Raw genomic sequence first — 10,208 nt, 5'->3', positions numbered from 1 at the left:
TGGTCAGAACTCATCATCAGAAGTTGTCGCATTTCGGTCATGTTTGTCACGGATCACGACAGACCGGAACGCGACATAACACACCCGAACTCGACAGTTTACTTGATTTTCTCCAATTTCACTTTTAAAACATCCCAAAGTCCAACGTGGTCAACTAATTACATCCAAACTATTAAATAATCATTCTTGGACTTCAAATGACGCCCCAAGCGTCATGTTTAGAAAAACGGGGTGTTACAACTCTCCCCCACTTAAATTCGATCACGTCCTCGTGATCCTAGTCACTTAACCGATCGGAACCGCACTCTATGGTCTTCGAACAAACGTTTCGATCCGACTTCTACCACATTACTCATTAACCTGAAGATTAATCCATTAACTCAATACACACTTGCATGCATTCCGAGACGTACAACACACAACATCCGAAGTCTATAACGATCACCTAGAATACCCAGATTCACCTTGTATTCTCCTAACTCCTCTAAGTAATTCCTTTCAAAGAGTCACCTTCAATAACTCGTCACCCGCAATTGATCAAAATCCACAAATCCGAGCACTAACACTTACTCAATTCCACACATTGGAAAAACTCAACCACTCTCGTACCGAGATATCAATCTCCTTAGCGTACCCATACCAAGTACAAAGCTAATAATCACAAACTTGCATTACCGCAACCAGCGGTATCTCTTGCACTCAACGTCAAAATACGGAAAACTCCATTAACCCTTCAAGTTCTCTCGACTAAAACTCGCAACAAGCTACATCCATAACTATATCACCCAACGCGATCTACTAGGTCCACTACACCGCGAATCAAGTCTTGCATTAATCCAAATTGAGAAGGATTCATGCCGTGTCAAAACTCAGCACTTCATCGGCTCACGACGCACCACGTAACCGGTCAATCATGTATGTCCTCTATTTCAAGAACCAACTTCCCCCATCTCCATAACCGGATTATTCCTTCAACGAAGAAATTTGGGTATCGCCAATAAACACTTTAGCAGTACCACTTTCCCACTGATCGATCCGTACACGACTATTCGTCACTGAATTAATCCAGGATGACAATATTGCACCACGTGTTAAACAAATCATCAACACTCGACACAGAGTTTCTCCTTCAAACCCTACAACACAACCACACAAGACAGCCCCCTAGCACTAGCATGGAAACTATTCGTGTACTAGAATCCCGTCAACAGCGAATTATCATCACAACAAATTCGCAATTTGCCACACGACCCACAAAATATTCACCAACGTCGGGTGAATCCTCCTACCTAGACCGTCCATTAAGGGTGGCCTTGACATTTCAATGCAACCATCGGGTCACATCACTAGGGAAAACACCCTCACAAACAAACAACATCCGCGTTTCTCTATGTGAGACAAACAGAACCGGCACTCCCCGTCTCACAATCACCCATAAAGTGGAATAATCCACTGTCAATTTTCACGATCACATTTCCCGACAGGGAAAATACAGCAACTACCACAATATTTAACTCGTATTCACACAACAGTAGTATCCAAGTTTCGCACCAACCCAAGTTTATATCACGAGAGCACCTGCAACGACAGTTACATTCTCTCACGTACATCATCTCAAACTTCACACTTGGTCTCATACCGCACTTGGTACTGCACGACTACCTCACACAAGAAGACTTACGCTTCACTTGATCTAACACCACCGGAGATTCCTCGGGCTGTAGTAAAAACTCCCCCACTTAGGATTTAGCTCCACATTCTTACCGTAAGATGATAACATCCCACAGAATTACCATTCCACAACACACATGATCATTCTCATCACTAATCATAAACAACAAATCACTGCAAATTCACTTTAGGCTCTCAGAGCCGTCATACAAAATTGCTAGAGATGTCATACACGCGACGACTTCGTACCTTCATACCACAAATCACAATCGACTGCCTTAATTGTTCGCGAATCGAACTCCACCAAAGCCCCACATACGTTTCTATGCCTAAGCATACGTCACTCCGATAAATCAGTCGTGCATCTCAGTCGAGATCACCCGACCTTCGACACAATGAGCCTTTACCAACAATTGCTCACTCTCATGGAGAAGAGTGACCAATCCGACACAATAATTTCATCGACCGCAATACCAACACTTCCTCATAACCTTCGGTCTAACCGACCCTTAAGTCCGTCACCGGCTCACCGGTCATCTTTACTCGTCCAACACTTAAAAGCAACAAGATTCGCTCATCCGTCACTTCCCAAGAAGTATTTACCGAAATGCTCTTAAACCTCGACTTTCATAACTACAATCACTCGTCGATCACTATTGTAATCTCCGCTGCTTCCAAGGGTATCTCACAGGCACCCTAAGCACAAAGTGATCACACCACTACTGGAGTTGGACATCACACTAGCAGGTATAAAGAGGCACCTGACGCAGTGTCATGTAGACTCCCACCACAATCTACCGAATTTTAGAAACTCGATCTTTAGGTTCCATACACCCGATGTCGCCCATCTCTCCACAATAATGGCCCGAAGCCATACTTACCCGAAAATCTTACAGTTTATTGTCTTAACGCGATCACACGCTACCCACAATTTCCACAAGGCCAAAACGATATAGCCTAACGAAACCTTTCATCCAACACTAAGGAGATGCTTGGAAACACCAAGTCTTACATCCTTCCATACCTCGATAAAACCACTACTATAAGGGATATTCCATTAGGAATGTTACCCTATAATCCACAATACACTAACGCAACCGTCGTCATACGGGTCCCACTCCCATGAGCTTAATGACCCAAAGACTCCCCGATTCGCCAATTCCAAGGCGACTCACAACAAGAATCCTAACACGATTCTCTAACCACACACTCTACCGAGTGTAACTCAAACCACAATCATTAGACTTGTCGCATTCCATTACGGAATTCAAGTCCTCGTCGCACACACGCACACGTAAATCGGTCATCGTAGTTACGATGAGTAACTTCAATGAATGAAAAATCTCAAAATACATCCACTACTTAGTGTCACTAAGCATGCACCAAACTCGTGAGTTGGCTCACTCACTTAACTAAACGAATCCACAGTAACACTGTGATGTCCCCGTCAAAACACTTAACGGCTCCGTCACATGGTCCCACAGCTTGATCATAACTCTATATGAATTTAATAAATAACCTTGCATTCTTTATTTAAAAATTGATTTCCTATAAAGGAAACCTACCAAAATGTGTAAGTTTAGAAAAACCATACATTATTACTTAACCAAAAGTTGACCAAAACAAATTCAACAACCTCCACTATTAAATGTATCAAAATAGAATGCAAGTTAATGTTTAACAAAAGCTGCAATCATAAATATGCAGACTCTCTAAGCACAGCGGAAGCAATCAATCATGAACCTGAGAATAAAACATGCGAGTAACTGTCAACAAAAATGTTGAGTGAATTATAGGTTTAATATTGTAAACAATATCGAATTTAAACCATAAAAATTTATGTTTGAAAACATACAAACTCCTTTTTGGACCACTAAATTATATGTTAGAAAACATATAAAAACATTATTCCATTTTCCGTGAGCCACCTGGTAACCACTTAACCATTTATTTACCCTTGCCAAACACAATAAATAATATACACCGAACAAGTGTATCTACAATAAAATACGAAGTATTAAACATTCCGATTATAAATTGCTAGCGCGACTAGCTCGAAATGGGGTTGTCAAACCCGATAGATCTATCCATATGATTCGCGTTCACCAGTAGAAACTAGTGATTACAATTACCAGATTAGGGAATATTTTTGTTCGACTCACAATGAATAATTTAAACCAACTTCCACTTGTCCAAAATATAAAATAAATTGCATGTATTCTCATCCCAAAAGATTTAAAATAGAAAAATGGGACTATAACTCACCTTAATAGCAACGAAGTAACCACACAAATATGCGAACAGCAAATGAAGTAAAGTGATCAGGAATGATCATAACGCCGACCTATAAATAAAGCAGGTCGATATAAATAACTAACTTAGGTCAAGTCTTAGTATGATAGCTATTGTACATGTTGCAAGTAGACATAGAACAACACTCAACATGCATCGGTTTGATCGAAACAGCGTACGGACACACACTTTCTATTTGTAGAAAGTTTCTATTTTTAGCAGGTTTCCATTTTTGGAAAGTTTCTATTTTAGAAAAGTTTCTATTTTTGGAAAGTTTCCAAATTTAGAAAGTTTCCATATTTAGAAAGTTGCTATTTTTAGAAAGTTTTTAAGTTAGGAAAGTTTCCTTATTTAGAAAGTCAACAAAAGTCAACTGAAAGTCAAAGTCAACCGAAAGTCAAGTCAAAAGTCAACCTTGGTCAAACTTAGTCAACATTAATTTTTAAAGTGTAAGTTGTAATAATAATATAAGTTATAATGTTAATTAAAGTTAAATATGTATAATTATGTCATAACATAAGTTTAATTAGATTAAAATGAATTATTAAAGTTAACATAAGTTTAAATGATATAATTAATATAACATAAGTATTTAATTAATTAATAAAATATTAATCATAATATAAGTATTATTAATTAATAATAATTTTAAATCATATCATAAGTATTATTAATTAATAATGAATTATTAATCATATCATAAGTTTCTAATTTTAATTATTAAATCATAAATATTTAATAATTAAATTATAATTAAATAATAACTAAGCCTTATAATAATTAAATAATTATTTAATCCTTATTATAAGTCTCATTATAATAATCTCATAATATAAGTTTAATACTTATCATAAGTATTTTTCATTAATAATAAAAGTATTATTAATCATAAGTTTAATTAAAAGTTTAATTAAATCATAAGTAATAATTAAATGATATAATAAATATATCATAAGTCTTAAATTATAATAATTACTTTTTATATCATAAGTAATTTAATAATAATGAAAATCATTATTTATATCATAAGTCATAATTAATAACCATAAGTTTTAATTAAAAGTTCATCGGGTCATAACTTAAGCCCCGGGAATAAGTTTTCGGCGAGTCTTATATATATCTTCGCCTAACCAAATCACCTGACACATTAGTGTGCTCAAGAACATCCCAAGAACAGTTACCAATTTGTGACTTACAGCCCTTAATTAGTTTGGACCTTTAATCCGCTCAAAAACATATTTTAGTCATAACGGGTGATCCGTGGCTCGGATTTAGATGACCCGAACATGAAAGTTCATCCCATCATCAATCCTAACACACTAGTACACTCTAAAGACTCCAAAAATGGTCACAAAGTCGGACCATACCTGATTCAATTCGTTTTCATAAATTTATCTCAACAAAACACCATTTTAATAATATCTAGAGTTCCGGGAATCGAAATGACATGAATCCGGAGTCTAAAATTAATGTCTTGATGAGAGAAACTCATCTAGATACTTTAATTTCACTTTTATATCAGTTACGTAACCAGAAATGAACGAATATTCTGCTGTCCCAATTCAATCAAACCGAAAACATGTATAATCGAGCAATTCTACGCATACAATCATCAATACAATAACATGTAATCATGATACTATCAATATAACATCAAAATACAGAAAAAAAATAAAGAAAAATTGAAAAGCTAGGGTTAAGGTTTATACCCTAATCAAAAAAAGATTAATATGAGCGCGTAGAGAACGGAATGAGGAATCCGATTGTATGAACGATTTGATGATCCAAGTAATATTTTTAATTGATGATGATGATGTTTATGGTGCTGTAGGTGACAGCCAAGAACAAGGGAGCGGGAGAGCAAAAATTAAAATGTGGAAAAAAATGAAAGAAATGAGGAGTGTATTAGGTTTTGATCAAAAATGCTCCAAGTTAGAAGAAATGGCACAAACACCCCCTCCCTAAGGGAATTTTCGGCCAAAATCAGCAAGGGGGTGGGCCCACTAATCCAAAATCTTAAAAAGTCAATTAGCTTATGGCCCGAACGCCCGGTCGAAGCCCAAAACGCGAAAACGCTACTACGCGATTGATTTTTCGGAGAGATAACAAATACGTGACGAATAAAATATATAAACACTAAATATAAACATATGACATTAAAATATCATATTTAAAATAATTAGGACTTAAAAATCCCAAAAGCTCAACCGTTGGTTTGAAAACCGAAAAGATTCGCCGGATAGAAATCCGCGACACGTAGAAACGTACAATTTAAGATATGAATACAAATATTCATATAACACATAATAATTAATATATTATTACAAAAATAATAATATAGTTCATAGAAATGACGTGGCATGAATAACAATTAACGGTCGTTAAATAATTAACGGTAAAAGATAACGGAAAAAGTAGGGTCGTTACAGTACCTTCCCGTTACGGAAATTTCGTCCCGGAATTTAAGCAGGTGCAGGGGTTGACTCGGCATCTGGGAACAAATGTGGGTACTTCTGCTTCATCAGATCTTCACGCTCCCAAGTGAACTCGGGACCTCGCCTGGCGTTCCATCTAACCCGGACAATAGGAATTCTACTCTGCTTCAGAGTCTTAATCTCTCAGTCCATAATTTCAACAGGTTCCTCAATAAAATGAAGTTGCTTATCAACATGAAGTTCCTTCAGAGGAATTGTCTTATCGGCCTCGGCCAAACACTTCTTTAAATTCGACACGTGAAAAACATCGTGAACAGCACTGAGTTCTTGTGGCAATTTCAAATGATAAGCCACGGGTCCAACTCTCTCAATAATCTCAAACGGTCCAACAAAATGAGGATTCAACTTTCCCCTTTTACCAAAATGTATCACACCCTTCCAAGGTGGTACCTTCAACATAACACGATCACCGACTTGAAATTCAATATCATTCCTTCTCTTATTGGCATAGCTCTTTTGCCGACTTCTGGCAGTTCTCAAACTTTCCTTAATCCGTACGATCTTCTCGGTAGTTTCATGAAAAGTTCCTGGACCTGTGAGTTGAGCATCCCCAACCTCATTCCAGCAGACAGGAGACCTGCACTATCTACCATACAGCGTTTCAAAAGGTGCGGCTTAATACTTGCATGATAGCTGTTATTATAAGAAAATTCAGCCAGTGGCAAGTACTTATTCCAAACATTACCAAAATCAATGATGCATGCTCGTAACATGTCTTCCGACGTTTGAATGGTCCTTTCACTCTGACCATCTGACTGTGGATGATAAGCAGTGTTCATATCCAATTTAGTTCCTAAAGCATCTTGTAAGGACTGCCAAAACCTCGATGTAAATCGACTATCTCGGTCCTAAATAACACGGGAACACCATGTCTAGAAACAATCTCAATCAAATAAAAACAAGTAAGCTTCTCCATTGAATCCGTTTCTTTAATCGGTAAAAAGTGAGCCGACTTTGTGAGTCGATCTACAATCACCCAAATGGTATCATAGCCACCCGCAACTCTCAGTAACTTTGTAATAAAATCCATCGTAATCCCTTCCCATTTCCACTCGAGAATCTCAGGTTGCACCAAAAGTCCAGACGGTTCCTGATGTTCAGCTTTAACCTTAGCGTAGGTCAAACACTTAGCCACATACGTAGCCACATCAGCTTTCAAATTAGGCCACCAATACAGCTCCTTAAGATCATGATACATCTTTCCTGAACCAGGATGAATAGAGTACCAAGACTTATGAGCCTCATCTAAAACAAGTTGTCGTAGATCACCAAACTCCGGAACCGAAAGATATCCCGCAAAATACCGAGTACCATCGGTTCGTACATCTAACTGTTTACTCAAGCCTCGGACCTTCCCGTTACAAAATTCTCCTCCGTCAAGGCTTCTTGTTGAGCTGCAAGAATCTGCCTTGCGAGGTTTGTTCAAATGTTCATATTCAAGGCCCTAAACATACGAGGTTCAGTCCTCTCTTTACGACTTACCGTATCGGCCATAACATTGGCCTTCCCCGGATGATACAGAAGTTCGTAATCATAATCATGCAACGTCTCAACCTATCTTCGTTGCCTCATATTCAACTGTTTTTGGTCAAGGATATGTTGAAGACTTTTGTGATCAGTGTACACTGTACTTTTGACCCAATAAAGATAATGTCTCCAAATCTTAAGCGCAAACACAACAGCTCCCAATTCTAAATCATGGGTTGTATAATTCTATTCGTGAATCTTCAACTGACGTGATGCGTATGCGATAACTTTCTTTCGTTGCATCAAAACACAACCAAAGCCCTGACGCAAAGCATCACATTAAACAACAAAATCATCATTACCCTCAGGTAGTGACAATATCGGAGCGGTAGTCAACTTCTTCTTCAAAGTTTGAAAAGCAGTCTCTTGTTCATCCTTCCACTCATACTTCTTCTCCTTGTGCGTTAAAGCAGTTAGAGGTTTCGCTATACGAGAGAAATCTTGAATGAACCTTCTATAATAGCCTGCCAAACCTAGGAACTGACGAATCTGAGTAGGAGTTTTCGGAATTTCCCACTTTTCAATTGCTTCAATCTTAGCAGGTTCAACTTGTATTCCATGTTTACTAATAATATGTCCAAGAAATTGAACTTCTCTTAACCAGAAAGCACACTTAGAGAACTTAGCGTACTATTCTTCTTTTCTCAACAAATCAAGCACCAACTTCAAATGTTCTTTGTGCTCTTCATCACTCTTGGAATAAATAAGGATGTCGTCGATGAAAATGATAACGAATTTGTCTAGATAGGGTCTGCACACACGGTTCATGAGGTCCGTGAATGTGCGTTAGTCTATCCAGACGGCATAACAAGAAATTTGCAGTGACCATAACGGGTACGGAAAGCGGTTTTCAGAATATCAGTTTCTTTAGCGCGTAATTGGTGATAACCGGAACGAAGATCAATCTTAGAATAAACGGACGAACCTTGAAGTTGATCGAACAGATCATCAATTCTCAGAAGAGGATAACTGTTCTTAATCGTAAGCTTGTTCAACGCGCGATAATCAATACACCATCGGAATGAACCACCTTTGTTCTTAACAAACAAAACAGAAGCTCCCCAAGGGGACGAACTGGGACGAATGAAATATAGTTGCAACAATGAAGGAAGAAATATATGGAGTAGTAACATCGGAGGCATAGATATTTAAGGCAATTCTCTCAAAGGAGATAACGAGGATCATGGACTTCAAAGTAAATTTTCATTACATTTCCGAAAGGAAGACGTACGAAAGGTGTGATATTTCAACGAGAGTGTACTTCCTTGTAAAATGAGCGAGGAAATCTAGGATTCATCCATATTCTTAAATTTATGTGCGGATGAAAAGAACGCGAATCATGGGTTATAAATAATGGCCGCATCCAGGTGAGATGAATCTCCAAAAATAATTTCGTGCACCTCAAAGTATTGAATCCTAGGATTGATGTTTACGAGGGTGTTGTGGTTGATAGCAAATATTGAGAGTAGAAACTCCTCAAACGGTCTAGTGAAATATATATCCATGATACCCACTATAACAACAGTTGGGGTAGAAACCCACCTAGCGCCTTTTCTACAATAGGGTGACCACCGTGTGTACCCCAGAAAATTGATTTATCGGTCTGCGTTTTGGCCATGTCCAACCATAAGAGGGGAAAAATTTATGAGCGCAAAGACTTTCCTACAAATTTTGTAAAACCGGAATCCAAAGTGGTGTAAGAGTTTCTATCAATGAACTTAAGGGTAAGTTTCATCCTTAAATGGAGGATGAGAAGAAGTGTGATCCAAACACTCTGTAGGGTAATGCGAAAATTTGATAAAATCAATCAAAGGAGTTTTGAAAAAGCTTTAAACGTTTGATGTGACAACATGAACGGAACGAAGTTCTTAGTAAATTTAGAAGTATGTACAACGTGTACCATTTTATATAAAACAAAATCACTTAGTTAAAACAGCTCAATAAATGAGTGGTCTTAAAATAATTTTGTAGGTATAATTTAGTATATACTAGCCAAAATAGGTAAGGGTAAATTTATTCATTTGAATCCATATATACATACATGATTTTTATAAATTGTATATATGATAAAATATTTCATTACTTATATTCACCCATAAATCCCGTGAGAACCGCCCAATTAAAAAAATGTGTAAAACTCCCAATGATAAACAGAGTATCTGTATTTCAGAGGTTACAAGTTGAAGTAAGATCGTGAAAGATCGAGTAAATGACTTGAATTGT

This window comes from Rutidosis leptorrhynchoides, chromosome 6, assembly GCF_046630445.1.
Source record: "Rutidosis leptorrhynchoides isolate AG116_Rl617_1_P2 chromosome 6, CSIRO_AGI_Rlap_v1, whole genome shotgun sequence".
Classification (NCBI taxonomy): Eukaryota; Viridiplantae; Streptophyta; class Magnoliopsida; order Asterales; family Asteraceae; genus Rutidosis; species Rutidosis leptorrhynchoides.
This window is presented reverse-complemented; position numbering follows the sequence as displayed.